Source organism: Canis aureus, chromosome Y (genome assembly GCF_053574225.1).
Source record: "Canis aureus isolate CA01 chromosome Y, VMU_Caureus_v.1.0, whole genome shotgun sequence".
Taxonomy (NCBI): Eukaryota; Metazoa; Chordata; class Mammalia; order Carnivora; family Canidae; genus Canis; species Canis aureus.
Genome location: NC_135650.1, coordinates 6684302 through 6694327, shown reverse-complemented (window position 1 = coordinate 6694327; position 10026 = coordinate 6684302).

Genomic DNA, 10026 nt, shown 5'->3' with positions numbered 1-10026 from the left:
GGGACAGAGTCGAGGAACATGCACTTCTGGGGGAGAAACAAGCTACCAGGTGTGGAAGCCTGACACATCTTTTGTGTTCATACCCCACATCATAACAGGCAAGATGAGGAGGGGAATGTTGGTTACCAAGTTCAACTTCGAATATGTTAGTCATGAGCCCAAGAGTCTCTTTTTTCTGGCTTTTTTCTTGTCAGATGTCTCTTCACCTGGCCCTGTGGCCTGAACTGCCAAACACGGATTCAAATGGGGATCCCCTTGTGAGATGTCCAGGAGGACCCTTATATCTGTTGGCCCTGTATATACAGGGCACTGTATTTACAGAGCTGCACGCAGGAAATCTTGCAGCAGTTGATCTGTGGATTCAACTATTTTAAACTCCCTAGACAACTATCAAGGTGCACCCAGGAAACAAGGATCAGTGGTGTGCTGAGGTGAGAATTGAAGAGGGTTCTCCACACTAATATGGACCCCACACCTACATGGGAGAAATATGGGGCCCTCTCTTAGTGTTTCCGTATGAGTGCCACACACGCTCAAACTCAAGGAGATCTGAACCTCCACTCCTTACATCCAGCTATGTAAGAGATGGAAAACATGCTTTATCTAAGTTTGAATGGTGCAGAAAATATTTTATGTTTTGGAGGAGTAGGGGTGGTTTGTTTGTTTCACAAAAACCAATGAGTATAATGCACTTTACTACTCTTTTTCTTATTTCACCTATGTATCCCAGATATCCTGTGTAGAACCCAGCTTCACTGTCCCTGCAGAACGTCTACGAGCCCTTACAAATCATCACACTAAAGAGGGTGACTTAAAACAAAAAGAAGGGTGGGATGATACAATTGTATGTGTTTCTCTATAATGTGTCATCTGTCAGACAGATCTTCATATTACTTCATCAATGAGTCCATCTGCCACAGTGATTCAACCTTTCGTGGCCCTTGGCACTTGACGTGATGCCATTCTCTTGCCATTTCTGCAGTGTTTCAAGGAACATCTTATTTGTCCCCACAGACAGTTTTAGTTGATAAGTCAACCCTAACCTGGAACATAAATTAGGGGGAAGGCTTCTGATGCCTCCTGACCCAAGTAGCTGGCTCTGTCTTTTTTGTAGATATCCACGCAGCAAATCTTGGATGAGTTGCTCCAGGAGTTCCATGACTCCATCTCCCCTGACAAGCACAGGTGCTTCAGGCCACCAACTACAATTGTCGGACTGGGTTGAGAAGAGGTCACATTCATGATCAAACTCAAGACTCAGAGATGATCAGGGCATGCCAAGGACCCAGACTAGAAACACTTGGCTCTCCTGAAGCCTACAGAAGATGGTTCTCTCCTGACACTTCCTTCCTATGTCAGGAACAAACCAAGTTACATCAGCTTTTGGGTAATGCCATGCAGACCATTCTCTTTGTCTCTTCTCAGGCCAAACAAGGGTGATCTTGTGCAGCATTTGAGGTTCTAAAATTTGTGTTCTATCTGCAGTGGGGATGTTAACTGATTACTCAATGGCATACTGGTCTTAGTGAAAACTATTAGTTGAGAGAAATGTTGTTGCTCAGCCAACAGAATGTGTGGGAGTTACCAATGGTTTACCATGTCTCCCCTCAAACCAGTGGCACTTTGAAGCCTAGAACCCTTTTCTGTGTTGGCACTGAAATCCTTTGGCCTGTAAAATTTTCCAAGCGGATCAGAGTCAGTGTTCTGAGCACCAGACCATGATATTCCTAGTCGTTCATGGTTTTGAAGCTGACTACAGTGACCTTCCTTGTGTCTTTGGTGTGAAAAGGAATCAACGTTGTCCCTGGGTGAGGCCTGGACCATGCTGATGCTCTAGGAAGGCAGAATGTATACCCTGGTGCCATCAATCGAGTAGAGAAGCCTCTCAAACAACACAATTATTTCCCATATCTACCAAGTGTTCATGGCAGCTCAATAGGTCCTAGGCCAGCAGTTCCATAGGTGAGTGACCACCCCATATACAGCCTGGGGGTGAGGGTCGCTTGAATACATGTATGTTCTGGGAATGTCACTGCACCTCTCCAAGCTTCCATTTTCTCCTCTGAAATGAGCTGTTGGAGGAGGATGATCATCATGGGGCTACTGTAGAATATTATGGTACAAAACATGACATAAACTTATCTGGTTCCTTGCACTGTGGAAAGGGCTTCTGGGAATCTTCATGTGTAGCAGTTGTCTCTTCCTAGGGAAGAAGCTATCCACATCAACCCTCATGGGCCAGTGGTACTCTCATTTACAGAAGCATGTGGAAAGTAGGCAGTTTTCTTATTTGCAAAGGACTTCTGGGATTCCATCTAACTGGTCCTGCTACTTGTCTTATATATGCCCATAGTAGAGGTCACTTGGGGAAGGCAGAGAAGCTCATGGTCCACTCAGTATATGGGAAGTGCTGGTTGGGATTCCTTAATCCACTAATATTGATTAAGTACCTAGTATTGCAGACACATATCTAGTCACTAAGATTATTGAATGAATACAGTAGATACAGTGTCTTGGTCTCAAGTCTAATCAGAGTGTCGGACAATCACTCTACATGTAAACATGCATTTCCATAGTTTGTTAGATGTGACTTCTTTATGGCCATCTCATGTGATGAATGGATACACCACCTCTGGAGCATTACGATGGATGATAACATCAAATGAGGGCCCTGGATGGCTCATTCAGTTAGGCTTCTACCTTCATATCAGGTCATGATCTCATGGTCTTGGGTTTGAGCCGTATATTGTGCTCCCTGCTCATTGGGGAGTCTGCTTCTTCCACTCAGTCTGCTGCATACCCTGCTTTTTCCCTCTCTCCCTCCCTCTCTCTCTTTCTCTCTCCAAAAATTAGTAAATATTCTTAAAAATTTTTGTAAAAGTTAAAGTAAACCTTTGGTCAGTCATTGGATCCAGAAGAAGAATTTGATATCTCCAAAGAACACCTGGTAAGCTACAGGGTTTGTGGCTGGGAAGTGACTCTCAGCCACGGATTTCGGTTTATTTCCATTGGAGGGCTTTATTTAGGGGATATCCTGTGAAGAAGCAAATGAGTGAAAGGGAGCAGCAGATGGGTTCCCTAACCCTGTCCCAAACCTGAACCCTAACCCCAACCCTAACCCCTAGCCCAAACCCGAACCCTAAGACTAACCTGATCCCTAAACCTAACACTAACCTTAACATCAATAATAACCCAAAACGTAACCCAAAATGAACCCTAACCTGAACATGAACCCTAACCCAAAACCTAACCCAAAACAGAACCTGATCCCGAACCATGACCCTAACCATAACACTAATGCTAATAGGAACATGGACTGAACCTTTACACTAACCTGAACTCTAAACTGAAAACTAATAAAACCCTAACCAAACCTAACCTGACCCTAACCCGACCAGAATCCAAAACCAAACCCTAACACCTAACTCTAACCCTAACCTGAAACTTAATCCTAACCATAAACCTAGCCTAACACAAACCTTAACCTGAAGCCTAATTCGAAACCTCCCCTGAACCCTAAAGCAAACCCTTAACCAAATCCTTTCCTGAACAGTCACCAGAAGCCTAACAGGAACCCAAACCCTATTCCAAATCCTAACCCTAACCATAATCTGACCCTAAACTCTTTCAGGAACACTAACCTGAGCCCTGACCTGAATCCATAACCTGATCTCGATCCCGTACCCTAACCCATAATCCTACCTCCATCCTACCGCAACCCAATCCCAACCTGGACCCAGATCCTGAGCCATTCCCATCCTCTATCCTGAACCCAAACCCCTAAAACGTTTCCAAACCCCAACCCCTAACGCTAGCCCCTAATTATAACCCTAACCCTAGGCCCTAACAACCTAGCCTCTAACTCGACCCCTTACTCTAACCCTAACCACTACCACTATTCCTGACCATGACCCTAAGGCTAAATTTGCTAAATGAAATGCTAGTTTCAGATGGCCTTCTAGTAACTCTTCTTTCTCATGGATGAGAAGTTGGCACTTGCCTTATGCTTTCACACAGACTTTGGAGATAGATTGTTTTTCTTTTTTTTTAAGTTTTTGTTTATTTATACATGAGAAACAGAGAGAGACAGAGACAGAGGGGGACAGAGAAAGACAGAGAGAGAGAGAGAGTCAGAGGGAGAAGCAGGCTCCATGCAGGACTAAAGATGTGGGATTCAATCCTGAGACTCCAGAATCATGTTTTCAGCCTAAGGCAGGCGCTAAACCATTGAGCCACACAGGATGACCTGTTTGAGGTAGTTTCTAAGGTCAAAACACAAGAATATAGGTAAAACCCATTTCCTGTGATAACTTCTTTCTCAGAGTTCAAATTAGGTCACTTGACATACATATGCACACATATATGTGATACGGGTTAAAACCTGACCAAAAATAATACCAGTTGGAAACTGCATTCTGGTAATGATTGCTTCTCTGAGTTAAGTATATATCACATGCTTTATGGTTTCCCAGTTCCTCTTAGATAGCTCATCAAGCATTATTACTGGTGTGATGCTGCTCTGCCAGTACTTACTGCTTCATGCACATTCCCTCGGTGCTCCTTCTGACATCATGAGCTGCCTCTGTGTTTTACTCCCCTTTGTGCAAGTATGGAAAAATGGACCATTTACCAACTGGTGCACTGAGGAGCTGGGATTTGACCTTTGGCCTTCTGGTTATGCTTTGTCTTGCAGCATGTGTTCTAAGGGCAGTCCACCCACAGTAACTGGAGAGAGGGGGTTGCGCTGAATCTGAGGGTCTATATGGCCAGTGAGACTCCTGATCCAGGTCCTTAATTGGCCACATGGGAATGAGATCTTGCAGATGCCAGCCTCATTGTCCCCTGTGTCCCTGTGTCTGCAATGACAATGCTCCCGGTGACCTTCCTCTGAGCGGTGTTTCCAAAATACCCATTCTCACCCAGGATCTGAAAGCCTCATTCATTTACCACATTGTCTCTCCTATCCTCAGATGAGAGAAGTTGACAAGCTCTTTTGCCTCTCAGGGTGGGTTTGCACACTGCCATTCATACATCTCTTCCTTAGTTTCTATTTCTGAGAAGGAAATTTGCATCTTTGGTCAACTTTCTTCCTCTTGTTTGATAATCCCACAATCTCCTTCCCTTCTGAACACCATCCTCCAGGGTGTTTTTTTTTTCCTTGTTTCTTACCTTTGATCTTCTATAATAGTTATGAGCTACATCCATCTCTTAGTAGCAGAACATGAAGCACACAGATGTAAGTGTACACTGACTGAAGTGTATTCAATTTTGACATATAATAAAAGTCCAGAAATACCTGGTGGTTGGCACTGGTTCCATGGTTGAAGAATTTCCAATCTTCTTGGTCCAAGAAAGGCAGCTGTAACTCCACCTGTCACATCTTTGTTCTAGGCAACAATCAAGAGCAAGTAGGGAAAGACAAGAGGAGCACCTGCCATTGTCCCTTCGTGCACTAGCTGTCTGTAATTCCACCTAGCCACTTGCACTTATGTTTTGTTAGACACCCTGGCTACTAGGAAGCTTGAGCAATTTACAACATGCTGGACATATTCCCACTTAAGTAAAGTTATGTTTCTGTTCAGAAACAAGAAAAAAAGTAGATGGTTGGCTGTCTACACTTTCTCATTCTCCTGATTTAATTCTTTGCTCCATTGAGGGTAGGTCATCGGGTAGACCAGGGGATGCTTTTAGGCCCCTCTGGCCTTATCATAAGATGAGGAGTATATATTGCTAAGTTTTGTGTGAGCCATCATTGTGTGGGTGCACACATGGATGGATGTGTGTGTACATGTGTGTTCATGAACACGGAAGAACTGGGGAACAGCAGAGGTCACCCAATGGCCAGGACTCACTAATACAACTCTCCGTAGGCACTGACACTCCATTACAACGAATTGTGGTGGCATTCTCAGATTATATCCATGGTGAACAGGAGTTCGTCCCGAGAGCCAACAGGCTGTGACACATTCTCCATCATCCTGGAGGGAAAAGGCCACATCTTTAGGTTGCTCCTGTTTCCTTCCCCGTCCCTGGACCAAATGGAATGGAATACGTAAGTCTGAGGAGAAAAGTTCCTCCCAAGGGGGGAGAATAAATCATGCTCCTGAGGTTAGAAATTTGACTTACACCTGTCCAATATCTTGTCAGGGAAGGTAGATAAGGCTGTTGATGTATATAAAAAGCTTTAAAAAGAGAGAAAATCCATAAGATTATGGGAACATTTCTTTCCTAAAGATTTGATTTATTCGAGAGAGAGACTGAATGAGAGCATGAGAGGGAGAAGCAGGATACCCACCAGTAGGTAGCCTCATGCAGGGCTCAACCAAGTATCCTGGGATCATGACCATGACCTTGGCTAAAGGCAGATGCTTCACCCACTGATCCACCCAGAAGCCAAGTTGTTATGAGACTGTGCTAGTTACTCCATTCTCCACATTACCCCATTTTCACCTCTTCTGAAGATCTTTGGCATCTTTTGTATCCATTTCCATCATTGGGATCTCTTTTTAAAAACTAGATTCACCTTTGGAGAAAAGATGAGCCCATGTCTCAGAGCAAATTCATCTGCCTTAAATAAGGGAACCTGCAGGAATCCTTAGTATTATGGGAAGGTTTTGAACCCTGGGCCCATCCATGTTTGGTCGCAGAAGCCTACTGATGTCAGGAGGCCTAGCACATTTGAAGGTGCCCAGCAAAGCAAAGCAGTGTGTAGCCTGGCAAGAGGTTTTAGAAGGGTTCTGGCCTCATTTCTAAGCCAGAGAAACACATTTAGACACCTCTTTTCCAGATACATCCTATTCCTCCTCCAAATGTAAATTAGATGCATAAAGATAGAAAGTACAATGCTGTTTGTCAAGGGCTCAAATGAGGCACTAGTGGAACGTTTCTGACTCATGGTAGAGAGTTTTAGTTGTACAAGAAATGGTTTCTGAAGATGGGTTACAGGGAGGTTGTACAAAGATATTAACACATTTAATACACTTAAAATAAACTCTACTAACAATGTAATTAAGGAAATGTAAAAGATAAATGTTATATTAGTAGATGGATGGTTTTATTCATGTGTATTGTACATCAATAAAATGTATTTCAAGGATGCCTGGGTGGCTCAGCATTTTACCATCTGCCTTCATTCAGGGCCTTATATCGGGGTCAAGGGATCAAGTCCCATATCAGGCTCCCTGCATGGAGCCAGCTTATCCCTCTCCCTGTGTCTCAGCCTCCTGTCTCTGTCTCTGTCTCTCTTTATCTCTCAAAAATAAATAAAATCTTAAAGAATTAATAAATAAAACTATTTTATTTAACAGCTGTAAATATGGAGAAATGAGCATAGGACTATGTAGTCTTCCCTTTATAACCTTCAAGTCTACTGCTGCTATTTTTTCTCAGCCACTTTTTTTGAGACTTTGCTCAAACAAAATGTTATCATCAAATTCTAAAGTACTTAAATAATTGAAATCAAAATCTTCCAAAGCATAAAATAACTTTTGAAAAGTTAGTTTTCCAGGTCAATTTTATCCTGCATCTATTTTTAATATCTCACACAAATTGAAACTTTTTTTCCATCCCTTCAATTTTCATCCAATGATTTTTAAAATCTGAATTTTTTTTAACTAATGGTTAGATGTTTTTATCCATATCCTAATCTGATGGCTATAGACAGCATCTGCTATTTAAAGTTTTGTTTAGGTGTCATTACTTTTACCAATCAACTTTTCCAATCCTCATTATGAATATTTCAATAATGTTGGCCTGAGTTTATTGATATAACTGACATAGAGTACCTTGTATGTTGAAGGTAAACAGCATAACAATTTTACATTCCTATATTGTGACACGATGACCAGAATAAGTTTGGTAAAACACCATCATCTCAATAGATACTGAAATATAGTAAATTAAAAACGATTTTCTTTGTGATGAGAACTCTCGATATTTACTGTCTTCCCAACTCTCAGATACACTATAAAGCAGTATTCACTGTAGTCGTCATGTTGTACTGTAAATCGCTATTATTTTTTTATCTTAAAGTTGAAAGTTTCTACCTTTTCACCTTCCCCTCAATGACCATTCTGGTTACATCCATCTGATCTCTTTTCCTGAATTATTTTTTCTTCTTTCTTTTGTTTTAGATACCATACACAAGGGAATATATTATGTGCAATCCTCTGTCTCCCTCATTTCAATTGGCATAATGCCTTCAAAGTCCAGTACATTACCACGTGTAGCTGGATTTCCTTTCCTATGGATTTCCCTATTCCATTCTACACCTAACACTTCCTTATTCATTAACCTCTGATGGGCACTGATGTTTTTGTGTCTTGGTTGTTGAAAATTGTCCTTCCTGGTCATGAAGGTGCAAGCATTTCCTAGCCATATTCTTCTGGTTTTCTACAGATATTGTCTCAGATGTGGAAATGCTCAATCATATGATAGTTCTCTTTTTAAATCTTGAAGAACCACCATATGTTTTGCATAGCAACTGTGCAAATGTGCTATCCCAAAAACAGTGTCCCTAACCTTAACCCTAACCCTAACCCCTTTTTCTCCACATTCTCAGCAGCATTTCTTATGTCTTGTCTTTTCTATGATAGTTCTTCCAAAGAATGTGATGTGATGTCTCATTGTGTTCTTGGATTGCATTTTTCTGATGGTTGATCATGTTGGCTACCTGTTTATCATGTGTCTCCTTTCTCTAGGGGAATGCTACAGCACTCTACACTGTGTCTTTGGTCCAAGAACAAGAACAGTCTCCACAGGTCTGTCAGGATCCTAGGTTATATAGGCATGGAATTGTGCAGAGTCACACTTCTGGCTGAGATGAGGTCCCATATTTGTAAAGAGGACAGCAGTGGAGAGAACAGGAAAGGAAACAAAGGGAAGGTTTTGACATCCTTTACTATGCTCCAAGAGCCCATAGGTCCTGCTCTTTGACCTGTGATTCTGGAAAGACCCTGCCTTGAGGCCACATAAAGAAAACTGTCCTTTTCTTTGGTGGTGTGCCTGCCAGCTCCTGTAGAGCTGGAGAACACGATTCTGAGCACCTCCTTTGCAAAGGTATCTAGGAACCTCTGCTGTAGGAACTGCAGAGGAAAGACTCCTTAGAGGCCACTGTTGTCATCCTCCTGCCCAGGGACATCTTGAAACTTTGAGTGTCATTTATCCCTGCAGTCAAGGTGGTTGAAAGAGAAAGTGGCCTTGTCGAACTTCTAATGATTCAATCCACAACTAAGCACAAAGCACTCGGGTACATTGGTGGGCCCATGGATGATGCTGAAAATACCACGAGCTCCCTTTTTTAGGAACTCACAGTCTAGAGATGGACAAAAGCACAAAAAACAACAGCCATGAGAGAAAAGAGCAAGTGCTGCATGCTACGCAAGGCTGTGTGCTGTGAAGCAAGGCTGGGGAGTCATTGGAGATAAAGGTAAGAAATGTCTCACTAGGGAGACATTGCTGTGAAGCGAATAACAAAAGGTGTTTAAATCTGCACATGTCTGGGTGCAGCGTGTTGAGAAGAAAGAACCCCCACTGTAGAAACTGACTAAGAAAAGCTGGTTTGAGCATAGGAGGTGAAGAAAGCAGTCAGTGTGGCTGAGGGAAAATGTGGAGGTGATCTGAGGAGAGGGAAGAGGGCATGGAGAGATGCTGAGGCCTGGTAAACTTTTAGTTATGTATCGTTCCTCTGGTACTGTATTCCACAATACTTCACATATTACCAATCATATATTTAATTTCACTCTCATTCTGTGGATGAGGAATCCAGGCACAAATTACCTTGGGTCGTCCACCTCAAGTCAGAGACTATGGCTTGGCCTCATGGGAGGCTAGCCTAGCAGAGGACTTTCTGCCAAGTGGACTCAGTTCTCTGCAATGCAAGCCTCTATAGGTGGCAGCTCAAAGCATCTCTGGTTATTTCTGAGTCAAGAATAGAGAAGAAAATGGGAAAAGGAAAGGTTCGGAAGTGGAACATGAGAGTGGAACAGGAGAGGAAAGAAGTAGTGAAAGGCTATTTTGAATTGTAAC